At 37.0% G+C, this 16255-nt stretch overlaps 1 protein-coding gene across 8 annotated transcripts in view; it reads left to right on the top strand.

Annotated features, from left to right (window-relative positions):
• Window positions 1-16255, top strand: part of lingo2 (leucine rich repeat and Ig domain containing 2) — a 237541-nt gene that overhangs the window by 80768 nt on the left and 140518 nt on the right. For 7 of the 8 annotated variants that reach the window (XR_005442040.1, XR_005442042.1, XM_038700257.1 and 4 more), the window contains one exon: window positions 5405-5510. The gene's annotated coding sequence lies outside the window, so the exon portion shown is untranslated. Of the gene's footprint in view, window positions 1-5404; window positions 5511-9931; window positions 9944-16255 lie in introns of those variants that run through there. The other variant, XR_005442041.1, reaches the window with a different exon arrangement.

The raw sequence follows: 16255 nt of genomic DNA, 5'->3' as shown, positions 1-16255 counted from the left end.
TTTAATCTTTTCCAAAGGTTAAAGTTGTTTTTCATTGCACAGCCTTCTGACCAAATGTATTGTCTCTGTTTTCTTTACTTATAATAATTCATTACTTTTTTGTTTTTATTTTTTGTTATTAATGTAGTCTGGCAGGTGGAGTTGCCTTGATCATCTTCCCTCCGTCTGTTTATGTTTAAAGTACTGACACTTTGACTCTGTTTTCTTTTTTGTTTCATCCAAGCTGTGTGTGTATAAATCTGCTTGCAAAGACATACCTCAGACCCAAAAGTTTCCATGGTTTCTTTGTGACATTTTGGCGACCTTTTGAACCAATAATCTCCGTGTTTCTACACTGCCTATTTTATTCACTTTTTCTTTGTGTGTAACAAAGTAAGAGAGCTGAATTTGCTTTTCGTCTATTCTGTTTTATTCTCTTTGAAGAGAGACAGATGAAAAGGAGGATGGGGGAGGTTGTTAATACTTTTCATAAAACTGGCAAAATGAATTGGATGGATTGGAGTCTGGCAGTGTCTCTACATGCACACATTGCTGAGTTACACTGTCGAATAGAGTGTCAAAATACTGTATGTAGTATGTTGTCATTTCCATCAACCACACATCAACTCTTATTCTATTGGTGATGTAAATTCATTTCATTGGAGGCAATCTACCATAAAACAAAGACTGATTTAAAAACTCATGCTTCATTGTTAGCGTGAATTGTAAACACCCAATATGAAAGGCATTACATTTACAGGTGTTATGCTCCCTATCTTTGAGATAGCACACACACAGAAAAATACAAAATAAATCATAACGTTGTACCAAAGCTCTTAGAAGTTCTCATCATAATCACTTTAATAGTTTTATATATCACAGTGTACAGGAAGAGAACTCTTATATTCAGGAAATCTGTAATGCATTCTGTAATTTAAATTTGTCACCATACTTCTCACTAATACTGTCCAACTGTTAACATTTTCGAGGAGGAGCAGCATTTGCTTGTAAAATAAAATGTGGGAATGGTTGTAGCTACAATAAGTAATAAACTTCATAACTTCAAGTCTGGTGACATTGCAAAGGTGAATTAACTACTATATTCACTAAGCATGCATTCATAAAGAAATGTATGGCCAGTGCTAATCTGTGACCTGAAATTGTTAGTTCAGTCAATGCAGGAACATACTTGGACACAATGTAGTGACAAATATTGAAATTAATGTTGTTGATGCTCATTATTGTGCATGTAATGTAATTGAAATTTGGATCAATGCAGCTGGGCCTAAAAGCCTCCTTTTTCATGTTTGTGTCATCAATTGAATTGAACGGCATAAACGTTGACTTGCCCTTCGTGGCTTGCAAGATAATGAAATCTCTGCCTGGGGTGTGGGCTGAGCAACACTGTTGCTGAGTGTGGCTGTGTTCAGACCTTGAGACCCACTGAATTGAAATGTGAAATCGTTCATGATAGAGGATGTAAAGTCTGGTCATAAATCCAACAGGGAAATGGTGATGTACTACAGGCTTACGGAAACAAGCCAGTGATTGAAAGGGTTTTATTGCACACAACAAACTCTGTAGCCTGCAGGGCTGAACTGAAAGGATAAAAAACAACAACAAAAAGACAAACAAAAAATCCAGTTGTAGCGACGCAAATGAACTGAAGAGTTTGAGAATGGCACCTGTTCAACTTTAAGAGGATGGACATTCACACTTTCTAGTATTTACGTAACAAGGACAAAAAGACAGTGAATAAGCATTGAAGTGAGTTGAGCCTTCTTGACAGTGTGGCCTTTTGTTCCTGGCGAGGACAGTTGCTAGATTGAATTGATCTGACTTTAGAGCCTAACCATTTATCTTGGTCAGTCATATCTGATCTGTGGCTGTCAAATGGAGATGGGCTCCTTGGAGGAATAAACTGCTTAGAGCTAGAGACAGCTCTATTTTACCGTTGTACTGTGGTGGCAGCATTTCCTGTACCAGTTATGTGTGTTTCTTCCTTTTAGAATTACGAAATTTTTCAATAATAAAACATTTAAGGGTGAAACAGTTAGTCGGTTAATTCGATCAACAAAAAAATAATCCACAACTATTGGAGAACAACGGAACGAGAATGTTTGGCATTTTTCCAACAGAATTGCCAAACATTCTAGTTCCATTGTTCTCAATTGTGACAATTTGCTGTATTTATTTTTCATAGTTGATGGTAAAGTAAATATTTCTACACTGCTTGTCAAACAAAACAAGCCATCTGATATAACCTTGGGCTTTAGGGGATTGTGATGAACATATTTCGGTATTTCTGACATTTTATAGGCAAAACAATACATTTTAGGTTCCTGTTACAATAAAGACAACAACTTAGACAAAATTTCAGTCACTTGTGTTGCAGTTACTACAAAATTATATTTAGTAGATAATGTAGTAAAAAAAGTCTTAATTTACAGTCAACAGCAGAAAATTATATGCTGAAAAGTAAATATGTAAATGCTCCATTATTTTCCTCCAACTGCAACAGAATCTTGTTGGTCCTGCAGCCATATTTTCCACAGAGACTTTCACTTTAGTCCCCTCTTTCCAAGAAACAAAAAGATAATTATAGAAAAATTATAGAAAAAATTCAATTGGCAGCTCAGCACTGTCGCTCCAAGTTAGAAAGCTGTGAGCTGATCCCTTTGACTGTGTCTTCCGTTACCTGGGCCATTTCTAAGCCACAGATGATAATCCTCAAGGGACCCTCATTAAGTCTTTGCTCCAATTAAGCCACACTCATTTTGCCGCAGCACAATTGCTCTGTGCCATGGCGCACAAATCCTCCAACAGTGGATTAGGCTGATCAGTGGGTGGGATGAAAATAGCAGCATTGGTAAATCAGTGGAAGAGGTGAGCATATCTGAGGTGTCAGCAGCCACTTCTCCCACGCCTGGCCGGTGGTGTGCATCAAGCTATTTGAGTTCAAAGAAATTATATCAGATGTGAAATTATACAAAATTTGTAGCTACAGTAGATATGGCCTTTTTAAGTTCCTCAAATATGGCTTAGGAAGTGGAGTCACTGAGCAAGCCAGTGAGCAAATTCTAGCTGACATTGAGAGTTTTGGGGCCTACATTTTTCTAATCCTTCACAGTTTCATAATCTGTTATGAATCCAGTTGCAGTATGGATCAGACTGGCTGGATAAATTGTCTTCACGTCTCATTTACTTCATACTATGTGTTTCTTTCATAAAAAAAATAGCAGTAATATAAGTGATCAACATTAATAGGTTAACAGCCAGTTGCGGTATGAACAAATAATCTGCTAAATGGTAACTTGACTCTCAGGGAATAAAGAAAAGGACAAAAATTGATAATCAACAAATGAATATTCAAAGGGTTTACTAGTATAATCTTCTAGAGAAGTAATCCTCTGTGTGGCAGCACTTCTGATTTGAAAGTTCAGTGACATTAAAGCTACAGCATATCCTGACTCAGCACTACAGTGTGCATTATGTAATCGTTTCTGCTGTCATGTACTATGAATTACCTAGTTGTCCAGAAGTCCACCAGTCAAAGAAATTGATTTTATCTGTAAGCTTTCAAAACCCAGTGAACACATCATTTTGATCATGATTTGTGCTATCAACAAGTTCTGGCAGGCCACATTGTCAATAACAGCACCCTAATGAGGTGATCTAAAAAAGTTTTAGCTGATTGTACGCTCACTGGAATACCTTCCAGCCATCATATGAGTTGAAATTCGTAAATAACCATCATAGTATCACCCTTCAATCGGCACATTTGTAACTGTCCATATCATTAGCTTCTTAGTACCGTGAAACTTCAATTAATAGCCGAGTCCCAAACAGCCGCCTGCCTCCTTTACTGGCCTGGTGTGGGGACACATTTTAACAAATAAACGCCTGCCTTAATTAAATGTCTGGTCTGGTTTTTATAGAAGTTCTTTGGATGTATAAAACCTCTTAAACCCTGCGGGGTCGCCGCTTTACCTGCTTCTAAGCTGCTTAGATCCTTAATACAAATAAGCTATTAATGTTTAAAGGTATGATCAATATGTCAGTATGGACATGCTGCACATCGTTAGACCGGTTAGATTCTCCACAATACCACTGTTAAGTTCATTTAACGGAAACAACGAGACCCAAAGTCTAATTCTTCTAGATTTACCGGTGTAACCTGCATGGCTACAAGAGAGGAAAAGTGCTGACTCACGTTTATTTGAAGCGTTCGTTAAGTCCGAATGTGTGCGTTCCTTGATTATTTAGATTCCTTTAGTCTGTAAGGGTCCACCGATCAAAAGAATCAAAACAGCTTTTCATAAAAAATAATCCAAGTTGTGAATCCTGTCATGTGAAGCCCATCGCTCTCTGTCTGCTAACTTCTCTCATCCTGCACCGTGTTGTTGTCGTGAGGTTGCCTTCAAAATAAAAGTGCATAAGCCGTCTGTCGGAGCTAGTACTCGGAGCTACTCTATTAAATGAATGACGTGTATTTGACAATTTTTACATAAGTGTTATTCTGTTTGAAATAAATAAACTCTTTCATAGTAGTTTCAGTTTTGTGCAAAAAGAATTAAATGTCTGTTCCATATGGAAGCCTGTCCCAAATGAAGGCAGGGTAGATTCAGTGATTTTAGCAAATAAAAGTCCGGGCTATTATTCAAAGTTTTACGGTATTTAGCATATTATGCTTTTACTATGATCTGCAATGTATTTTGGTTGATCACTAAACCAAGTTTTTTTCTGTCTAAGCACATAATATTTGTGTACACAAATGTGCACAACAATAGCACATTATTACTTCCACCTTGACTTGTTTACACATTATAGTTTGTATATAGTTTTGGCATCTAGGAGAGAAAACTAGGCAAGCATACTTTTCCAGACCATGAGTGCAGCACGTTGGTAAGATATACTGAGTGACAACAACATGTAAACCACCATGTTTAATTCTGGCTGCGGTCGATTGAATGTGCTGCTCTCTCCCACTCAATGCACAAAGCTGTCACAACAGAAAGCCACGGCCACAGCAAGCACTTGTGATTGCAGATTACCTAATGTTTGTTCAATAAGTAGCTATGTTGCTATGCTCCTCTGTGAAATAAAGTGGCTAAAAAAATGTTTTAAAAAGTGGTTGGTTTCACGTGTTGTCAGTCAGTTTGTAAGGGGCTTTTCACTGTCCTGCTGTAACTCTTACTTAATTATTAAGTTGACCAGGCAAGGAGAAAGATACTGTGCATATGGCATACACATAATTTCTACTACCTGGTGTGGTTCAGCTAATGTTCTTCCTAAGACTGACATTTCTTCAAGGATGTTTATTCTGGATCGCTGGGCATTTGTGGGTGCTGAGGTGGTTAAAGTTGTGAGCGCACTCTCCATGGCAGCTTTGAGTATGCTCTTGTATTTCTTTTGTTTTTTTCAGACCCTGGAGTAAGTGACCTGTGAATAGAGTCACACTGGGGATTTTCCGAAGGCCTTCCTTTCTTCTATAACAGTGTATGGACGTCTGACATTGAGAAGCCCGGCAGGTATGTCAAAATAAATTCATACAGTATCTTCTTTCTGTCCTTTTGTAATTGTGGTTGCTGTTGCCTTTTATTTCACTTCTTAAGTCTGTTGTGGATTAAAAGGTCAGTTTCAATAATAATAAATCTATATAGATATAGCCAACAATATTTAGGTGAAAATCCACACTAACCATGGCATGTTGATCCCAGCATGCACACAGACTATAACATTATCTATATAGAACAAAAATGAATTGAATGTACATAAATCAAGGCATAGAACAACAATAGAACAGTGTATCTGAGTCAGAGGTCTGACTAAACACACCCACTGCAGTCAAGGCAGGACCCTTCTTGACCTCATGTTTGCTGTAACTTGAAATGTTTCTGTTAACTCTGAGCTCTCATTGAGCTTAAAGGGTAAGTACACCCTCAAATACTGCTAGAACCTTCTAGCATATTTCAAATTGCTGTAATAATTATTGCATAAAAAGCAGAATTTTACACACAATATGAATTTTGTTAGGAAAAGTCACTTGTGTTAATATCAAAAGCTAACAAGAAAGAAGACAGATTCCGTGTGTTGTTCGTCTTTAGCTAACCGCCAAACAAAGTTTGGCCCAGTGACAGCGTAGCCGCGATGAAAGCAATGTGTCGCAATGTGAATTTTGGCCCTGTTTTCGGAACCGAGTTTCCAGGCCTGAACAGCAAGTCATGTGATATATATAAATGGACATTCAGTTAGCAAGCCTGATGTCACTGGGCCATCTGTTCCAGTGTTTAGGTCCCCTGACAATAAAAGCCCAATTACCCCTAATTTATAATATATCACAGATTATTAGCATATCCTTAACTTGCACTTAAATTAGATTTTTAGAATTGCACGGCCTGGAATTTATCACTATCATCATTTGTGGTAAATGCTTAAATTGAGATATTAGTGACTATGCAATTAGTACGGTGAGCACTGTAAAGTAATAGATGATACATGTCAGATTCCACTTCATGGTCAGACTCTGCACCACCACGTCCTAAATTTTGGAAGAGGCTCTGCAGCAAATAGAAAGAAACGATTTTAGTGTTGCTGCTCACAGGGATTTTTCTATTTTTTTAAATTATAAACATAGATAGGCCCTCTTGTCTTTCCAGACATCTCAAATAGCCTTACTAACCACAGTGTGAAAACCTAATACTGTCACATTTAAAGAACAACCACATAACATTTTTGCCCATATTAGACATTTGCTGCAGTTATGGAGGTTTGACATATACCAATATTAGAGAACACAGTATAAGCCAGAAGATGATGGTGTCATGACAACTGATTGTTTTAATACAATTATATAGGCAATCAAATTACTTTGACTCAAATAAGTAACCTAATAAGCATTTGCCTTTTTAAGGTTTTGTGCTGCTGCTGGTCACCAAGTCAAGTAGCTTTTAGTAAACAATTACTTGCTTTTTGAAACAGGTTCGTTAGTGTAGACATAGGTACAGCTAATGGTAAAAGATCAAAACAGGAAGTAACATACACATTGCCTGCTTCTTGGACAGGCCTGGCTTGTCTGAATGCAGTTTTTATCGTGGTAGTTACATTTTATCAAGACTGGGAAAAAAATGGGACAAAGGGAAAAAATAGTTTACTTAACTGAATCACTGGCCTCAAAGTGGCTTCCCAATGCTTAGAGGCATCAAAGTGACATTTTCTCCCCAAAGGGCAGAGATGACACAGAATGACTTGGAGGGTGTCAGACACATCTTGCCAACATGCTTAAATGCGCAGCCTCAAATGCCAACGCTGCATGTTTCTGGTCAAACCTGATGGGTCTGGTTAAGAATTCGACCATTTGCCTTGCATGTCACTTTTTCAATAAATGCTCTACGATTAGGCAAGAAAGACCGGGACTGGTTGGAAATGAATGTGATTACGTTGGGGAAGGGACTGTGCTGAAAGACATGTGGAAAGAAAATGTGTCTCCCTGAACTCCCTTGCTGCCGTGAGGCATAACACAATTAGACATTAGATTGTTTTTTCTCTCCCTCTGCCCATCTGATTTCTGCTCTTGCCAGGCTATTCTCTTTCATCTGCGTTATTCCTCTGTATTGTCATAATGTAGCAGACCCTGAGTGCTCTCACAGATCACTGGTACAGCTTATCAGTGAAGTGGTGCCGCTTCAAATTGGGTCCCTTAATTTAGTCTCTCTACATTCATTCTCAGGATTACACTTTCAGGGGAAAGGCTGTAGTGGTAGAGAGGAAAGATCAACATTCTCTAGGTAGAACAATCTAGAGCAGTACATGAGTACAGTACATGCAGAGTTTCCAACACTGGGAAAATATTTTTACTACTCCGTTAAAGCTCATTTTACATTCAGTGTCTGCTGCTCATAGTACATTGAAACTGTAATTAACCTCCCTTTTATTATTATATATTGAAGTTATGGGATTTATATAAATGAACCAATCGATAATCATCCAATTTTATTTCTGTCAGGGTAATTTTCATCACTCAAATAATCATATAAAATTGTCGATCATATGTTTACATGGGTTTTGCAGCTGTGGGCTCTGCAATATTGTCCTCCATTTAAAACACACATTTTCTCCCTTTAATGCTGTACTACGGCTCACAATAGATAGGACTGTGTTTGGCAGATTCAATATTTTGAAACATGAGCATATTCATGGAATTGTTTTTCAAGTAAGTGATGTTGATAAAGGTCAGTTATTATGTGTTCCAGTAAAAAGTAGCTCAATATAGCCTGCTAGCTTTAGAAACAACTACAATGGTGCATTGTGATTGAACTTCTAATATAGTATTATCAGTAAATTCTAAGATGATTCATTCCAGAAGTATCCACATGCAGGTTTTTCTATAGCAAGGAGAAAGAATGACGATAAAATCTTCCAGAGAATTGTGTTCACCAACCTTGATGATATTGCCATACCATAGCACTGTATATGCACTGTAGAGAGCTGAAGGACAGGAGCGCCAAGTGTGGCCTCTTGAGAGAGAGAAAGAAAAGCAACCATGTACACAGACTGAAATAATGCAGTACTGTTTCCCACCATTGCACTCATATTTGAAACTTCTGCCAAAGATTTTTCTGTTGCGTAAACATGGTGACTGTCAGAAACCTGGAAATACTTTGTCCATGTCTTGTCGTCAGACAGTCCTTCCATAGAAAATTGTGATAGCTTCATTACTTAAGTCTCAAACTTGTAAGCTTGTATGTACCTATTTCACAAAATATTTTAAAATAGCTCTTTCATGTTGATCCATGATACAAATGATATCCAGTATTATTGTATTTGCCCAACATAATAACAAGGTATGAATTAGAGCATACTTACATACTGACATACACAGTGCACCAAGAAGTGCCTGTGGTACCTGACATATGTTTCAAAGAAGCAATGCAATATATACCATAAAGATAAACAAATACTGATTGTTCAGAAGCACTGAAGTTGAATGGCATACAGTATGGTTGCAGGTGTGAAGGTCCAACAGAGTACTTAACCAGTGTGCCTGATCATTTTATTGAATTTTTACCTATTTTCTGGATTCTACATTAGGATATACTCCATTTTCTGACTTGTTGTCAGATACTGATGTTTCATGGGACATACATACCCCTAGCAGCTGTCTCCAGATTTACGTTTCAAATGGATTTTTAGGCATTACTCATGGATGTGAGCGATGAAACGATATTCATCTGTGGCCGCACTTAACTGGAACGAACGTAAAGGCATGATTAAGCCATTAAGGCCACATCTGCCAGCCTAATTCCTTTTTAATTTGCAGAGAACTCAGATGTATATTGCTACAGTGGATGTGACATTTTAATTAAGCAAAGGCTGTAAAAATGTTTACCACGAGGTTGCAGAGGGCTACTGCTCATATTACTGAGGGGAATGGTAACCTGAGGTCCACACTGGTGATCGCTGACAAACCAGCACACCCCAGAAATTACACTGACCTCCCTACCATCATTACAGCAATCTGTGTCATGCTTTGGACATTGATCATGGAGGAAGGTAGAGGCAACCAGAATTCATTAGCCTCTCTTAAAGTTGAATATAGTGCTTTCAAACCAGCTAAACCAGTATTATTTTATGGAATACTTGGACTTTACAGCAGAGCTTATTACATCAGTGTATTTAAATCTATTTTAAAGATTTTTTTTCCCCATGGTAATTCCCTCTTGAGATTTTCTTTTTTTAAATACTGCCTTTGGCATAAACACTGGGACTGGAAATAGAACTCTCAGATTAATTTGACACACAGAATGCCAATTTGAAATACCGAAGCACAGAAGGAAACCATAAATGATGGTGGTATGCTGCATACATATTTAACTAAATGATTTCTGGTTTGCATGGATAATTCCTTTTTTATTGCATGAGCAAAGCATATCTTTGTGTACAGGGATGATAGATAAAAGACTGATTAGAGAATAACTTAATCTAGGGTGAATCTGACTCTGTGTAGTTTATTTCCCATCAAAAGACAGTAGGAGAGATCATCTTGTTAAATGTTGTAAAATTACTAAAGGAAAGAAACACCATGCGCTTTTTTGTGTTTAATTACCCCTAACATACTAGATATGTAGATATTTAAGCCAGATCTTTTTTTCATATTGATTATAAGCATGGGCATATAAAATATGTAGTAAATGTGATTTTTCATGATGGTAGTGTTCATTATTATGAATGTGGAGCTGAGGGACTGCTTCAGGTAACAGTGAACTCTGCCCAGCTTTCATGCTCAGCCCCACCTCAGCACAAGACTTGACATTATAATAATACATTGTTATAATGTCATTGTAATGATACAAATTTTCCTGTGACATTCAACAGAACCTCGTGAATTAAGCGCCAAACATTGGTAGCATGCGATTATAATCGACTGGGTGATTTTAGGATTTTGCAAAGCATTCTTCTCATCCTTGTCACAGCTTTACTGTTATAGTGAGTGTGATGTGGCAGACAAACAAAAGAGTGAGGACTGTCTGAAAGTGGTGATGTCTGTGGAGTTGTCTGTTGTGACTAATGTTGCAGAGCCAAAGCAGAGTAAAGCAGTTAGCACTGTGGACGGCTCCGCTCTGTGTTATGTTCTCCTCGGGACCTTGGACAGCTCCCCAGTCTGGATCTGACCACAATCATAAACAATTCATCTGCAGTGCATCTACAGAACATAGACCTGTGCATTTCTTTTCTTTTTACTTCACTTCACATGTTCACGATACTTATCAATTATTGATTTCAAATGGACTAGAATTCCAAGTAATCTGAGGCACGTTTTATGAACAAGATTACTGGGTGCTTAACTGATTTAGCTGGCTTTTTGGACTCGATGAACTCACTTTCATGTGAGGTAACTATGGTAACCTATATACTGTTCCTGAGCCTGTTAAGTCCTGGCTAGTGGCCAATCATTTGTCTGGAGTTACTGTATGTTCCAATAGGAGCCCAAAATGAATAAATTAAAAAGACTAGAAGTTCTGCCTTTTCACACACATTTTAATATTTGTCACAGAAACACACATTTAACACAATAGCAGTTATTACTGAAATAAGACATGCAGGATAAGAATATACCAGTCACATTTAACAGCTCCAATGCTAAATGCTAAATAAAAAGACATTGGCTATGTATAGGTTTAATACTTCACATCAGTTTCAGAGAGAGATTTTACAGGCTTATTTTAAGTTAAATATGGGACACAGACACGGAAGCAAAAATACAAAACTCCGTATGTCTGATGTGACACTGCCCCCAGCAACAAGCTCACGCTTTATTACGTCAGTGTTTGTAGCCACTACATGCCCTGGCTATAAACAGGGTTTCTAACAAAAGAAACTAGGTAGTTAATAGTTTTTCCAATAGATAAAATTCACTGTTGCAAACTAACTTCACTAATAAAAAGCAGATTTCACAAACATTACTAGTTCAATGTAAACTAATGCTTTCTTATTTTATTAGAAGCAGCCCTGATGAGCATCGGTTTGACATCATGAATAGAAAATCTTTATATAGCCTAAGTGTGACACACAGTATTTCATCTTATCCTGGACTGCCTCATCTGGAGCTGTGCATGTTGCTTTTGACTGCCTATTTGTTACAAATTACGCCACTACAATGTGAATGCAATCATACCTTGATTGGAACATTCATGAAGTTGAAAGAGCACATAACAAGCGCTGTGTGACTGGTTATGCAGGATAACCTATATTAAGTCTAATGAAGCTGGATGAGGCTTTGTGTGACAGGTGCTTGTATTACTTTGGTGTTGGTGCTATTGTCTTTCTGTTCACACATCATGCACAAAGGAAAGTTATGTCAATTGTCTTATTTCCTAATATAGTTATTGGAGAATAGCAGAATTATGAGTTAAAGTATGAGTAATCAAGTCACTGTAGTTTTTCTTTCACAGAATCTTTACAAGTTTTTTTAAAGCCTGAAAATACACATTTTGAGGGGAAAGTTATGAAGTAAATTCTCTTATTTTTTTCTTTAGCTGTTTAGATTTTTAAATGGAATATAGCTTTAATGTTCTTCAGCTTTTATCCTGTGAACAAAATTACAATTCACTATCTTCTAACAATGTTAGAAATTAATGTATTTATGCTGTGGATTAATGAATGTTTATGTGTACTTTGAGAATTATACAGGATAACACCTGTGTAATTTCCCCTTTTTTCTTGTTTTCATTATTTCCTGTAAAAAACGTTTATAGCCACTGATGTATTTGCTACCTTCAGATGCTGTTGTTGTCTTACAGAAAACAGACAGCTTTTTTCACTAACAAGACACATATTTTGAAGTCAGTCATTAGATGTCTTAATCATCCAGCTCATTTACCTTGTTAGATTGGGACTTCTTTCATTTCTTCCGTCTCTGCTTAATGTTGTTAACTTTTTGTGAGTAGAAAAAAGAATAAGAGTTCTGAAGAATGTAACTGCTGTTGTTATAAATGTTATAATAACAGCATTATCATAATAACCATAAATAAAATGATAGATTACATCTGTATGTATCTGCCAGGAACCCTTTCAAACTTATGCAAGAATCACAGTGTCCTGCTGGTTCAAGTATTAGTGTTAGGCTTCAGATTAATCTCCTGTCTCTTATGTCTTTGCCTTTTTCACCGGACTTTAGTTTTCACTTTGGTTACACCTATTAAGACTTAAGTTTGTTTAACTAAAACTCCAGTCTGACTCAAGACCCTTCAGTGTATAATCATTTTAAAATTTACCAAATAGAACCAGCTGCCTTTTTAATGAATGTATCTTAGAGCTTAGAAATATATTCATTATATTATATTTACTCTTTAGAAAGCTTAAGATTAATGACCAAACCATTCAATAAATAACCTCTTTCCTGTCTGTATAAAGCATGTCTTATAATCTTAGAAAGCAAACTGTGATCTAAATTCCTCTTTGCACATTCATGTTTTTGAATGGCGAAAATGGTGGAAATGAGTTTCCATCAGGCTTTGACTGTAACACTTCAAGGCATAACCCAACTTCCAAAGCCAGCTAGCATCATCCCGTTCTGTCTTCCTCATCTTCACTACAGAAGGCTGTTTTCACACCTGCCAGGGCTTTTTTCTCTCTCTTTTTTTGACTGATTGTGATTTGTACACACAGATTTTTCATCTCTCTTTCCATTGTTGGATCTATCTTTAAATTTCAGATGCTCTTAACCTGCCTTTTTACAGGCAAGTCGGTGCCCATGAGTGACTGGAGTACCAAAGAGGCATTTTATTGCCTGCCTCTTGATTATGAAAACATTTTATAATTCTGATGATTATTTAAGTACATTGTTTGCCATGTTCTACAATGGTGTCTCAAAGCAACTACAAGAAATTTTGTGTTGATTCTGGTGGCCCCTGTGGACAAGAGCGGTAGTATTTACACTGCCTTGTCATACAGATCTTGATCTGGCTAGTGCGGGCAAAAGCGAAAGGAAGACGCAACTTAATACTTTTAATAGTATTTTTATTTTTTAAACATAGCTGTTTGTTTGATGCATAGCCATGAGGTAATGTATCTATTTGTAGCTTTGTAAGATTAATAACATATGTATGTAATATGATGATGGTGAAACAAAGTAAACTTTGTTTAATCAATCAGTTAATCTTTATTTATATAGCACTTCATACAAATACATGTAACACAAAGTGCTTCATACTACAGAGCCATTTAAAAACAATACTTTTAAAAACCACAATAATGTAATAGTACCACCCCATATAATGCCCATAAGCCCAATCCTCCAACCACAAATAAGCACCTGGGGAAAAAAATAACACAAAAACCCCAGGACCCCAGACCAAAAGGACTAGAAAAGCAGCCCATCAATGGTAAAAATATAATAAATAAAGTTTAAACTAAATCAAATAAATACAGCTTAGTTAAAAGCTTGGTTGAATAGGTATGTCTTCAGTTTGCCTTTGTCCAGATTTCCTGCTGCTCTCAGCTCAAGAGGAAGGGTGTTCCACAAACGCGGGCCATAACACTGAAAGGACACCTCACCATAAGTTTTAGTTGAGGCTGTAGGAATAATTAAAAAGCCACTACAAGAGGACCTGAGGGTTCTAGTAGGTTCATAAGGTAACAGCAAATCTGGACCAATACCATTAAGTGACTTATAAAGTAGTAAAAGGATCTTAAAATCAAGTCTAAAATTAACTGAAAGCCAATGCATAGACTTTAGGATAGGGGTAATGGGTGTTCTCTTTCTGGTCTTAGTCAAAAGACGTTCAACAGCGTTTTGAAGCAGCTGCAGTTTAGAGATTTTATTTTTTGGAAGACCAGAAAGCAGAGCGTTACAGTAATCAATCCTGGAGGTAATAAAAGCATGGATAAGTGTCTCTGTATTTGCTTGAGAGAGAAAGGGTCCTCTAGCAATGTTCTTGAGATGATAAAAAGCAGTCTTAGAAATATTTCTAATATGTGACTCAAAACTGAGATCTGAGTCAAAGATAACTCCCAGGTTTTTCACGTTATCACAGGAATTTAGTGCCAGCATTCGCAGTTTTTGAGTTTCTCCGTCTGAGATTCAGAACCAATGACCAATACTTCTGTTTTGTCCTGATTGAGTTGCAGAAAATGTTCTGCCATCCATGAATTTATTTGAGTTTAGAAAACATTTAGTACTGATTAAACATGTTAAGCCTAAAACTAACTATTCTATTGCTCTGTAATAGTAATTTTGTTGAGAAAGCTAAAGTTGTCAACACTTCCTAGTAATGTTACATCTTCATTATAATAAGCCAACATCAAGCTATAGCTCTGTAGCAAGACCAACATGAAATGTTATGTTATAAGCCAGTTGTATTACAGTAATGTCCACTGTGACCTAGACCTCCATGGTCTGTACACAAATAATATAGACATAATACATACCTATAGATTATTGATGGCCATTTTTAAAAACATCAACTAAATTAAAGCTGCAAGCAGCGTTTGGTGGGCCATCGCAGGAGTTTTGGAGCCACGCCGTGAATTGTCGCACATTTTGGACTGGTCACGGATGACTTAAACGTTATTTCCTGTGTCCCCTGGGTGTCATTAAAGCGACATTTCCTGATGCCTGCAGCGGAGCTATGAGGTTGAGTGAATTTTGACTTGTAGATGTGTTCAGGGCGCTTATCAAATGTTTGAAATTTAGTAGAGATATGAGCATGTACAGGAAAGTTACAACAACTTCTTGTGTCATGGCAAAGCATCGAACTTTGACACCACACCAAGCACACGCCGTTAACCCGAAAACTCACAAGATTCACAACTTGGCATCATCAATGGCTCTTCTGAGACTGTTTGAAGCAGATGTGGCAAGTATGTTAGGAAAAGTACATATCAGTGTTTTTCAGTTTTTCCAATTTTGTAGGTGGCGCTTTGGAGCCATTTTGCCCATAAAATACGTAATTATTTGGCATGCCTGACGTGTGCAAAGTTTGGTGAGTTTTTGAGCACCTTTAGGCCATCAAAATTGCGTTTCATTTGGGAGAAGGAAAGAATAATAACAATCCTTACAATTTCAATAGGGTCCTTGCATGTTTCATGCTTGGGCCCTAATAATAATAAGGATAATATAAATAATCATTAATTGTAGCCCTAAGGATGATAACTTTGAAGAAAGTGAATTACCATTCAAAAACTCTGCTACAAAGATTTTGCTGTTGGTTTTAACTGTACATCTAGTCAGTTTTTGTCAGATTGTCATGAATTTTCATTCATTTCATTCATTATAGCTGCAACGTAGGCACAGATAATTTGACCCCTTTGGATGTTTCTAATGTTGCTTAGAAATCTTACATACCATAGCCCAGATTACCAACCTCTTTTCTATAGCTGACAAGCGCTACTAATTGGCATTTAACCTAATATGACCCACCTTTGAAGCAGTGTTTGTAATTGTGATGCCCTACTCCATATGGTGTTTACATTATTTTATGGACCACCTGCATAAATGTACTGTAGCTAATGGGGGTATGCACCAGTTGGTAGGGGAATTGAAACAATTACACATTCGAAGCATTGTATTTTGGGAATAAACTCAGGATCTCACATCATAATCTTCACATTTATTTCAATCAGTGCTAGCTGTAGTAATACAGTATAGCGCAGATTTCTATCCACTATCTACTCTACACTATTCACGTGGGTTAATCAGAGCATTCCTGGAGACAAATGGTAAAGATGAGACAGGCCACCTTGTACAGAAAAAAAAACAAAACATTCAATCTCTTTT

Source organism: Micropterus salmoides, unplaced genomic scaffold (assembly GCF_014851395.1).
Source record: "Micropterus salmoides isolate LMB-PRFRI ecotype aquatic unplaced genomic scaffold, ASM1485139v1 Ms_hic_scaffold_5, whole genome shotgun sequence".
Classification (NCBI taxonomy): Eukaryota; Metazoa; Chordata; class Actinopteri; order Centrarchiformes; family Centrarchidae; genus Micropterus; species Micropterus salmoides.
This window is presented reverse-complemented; position numbering and strand designations above follow the sequence as displayed.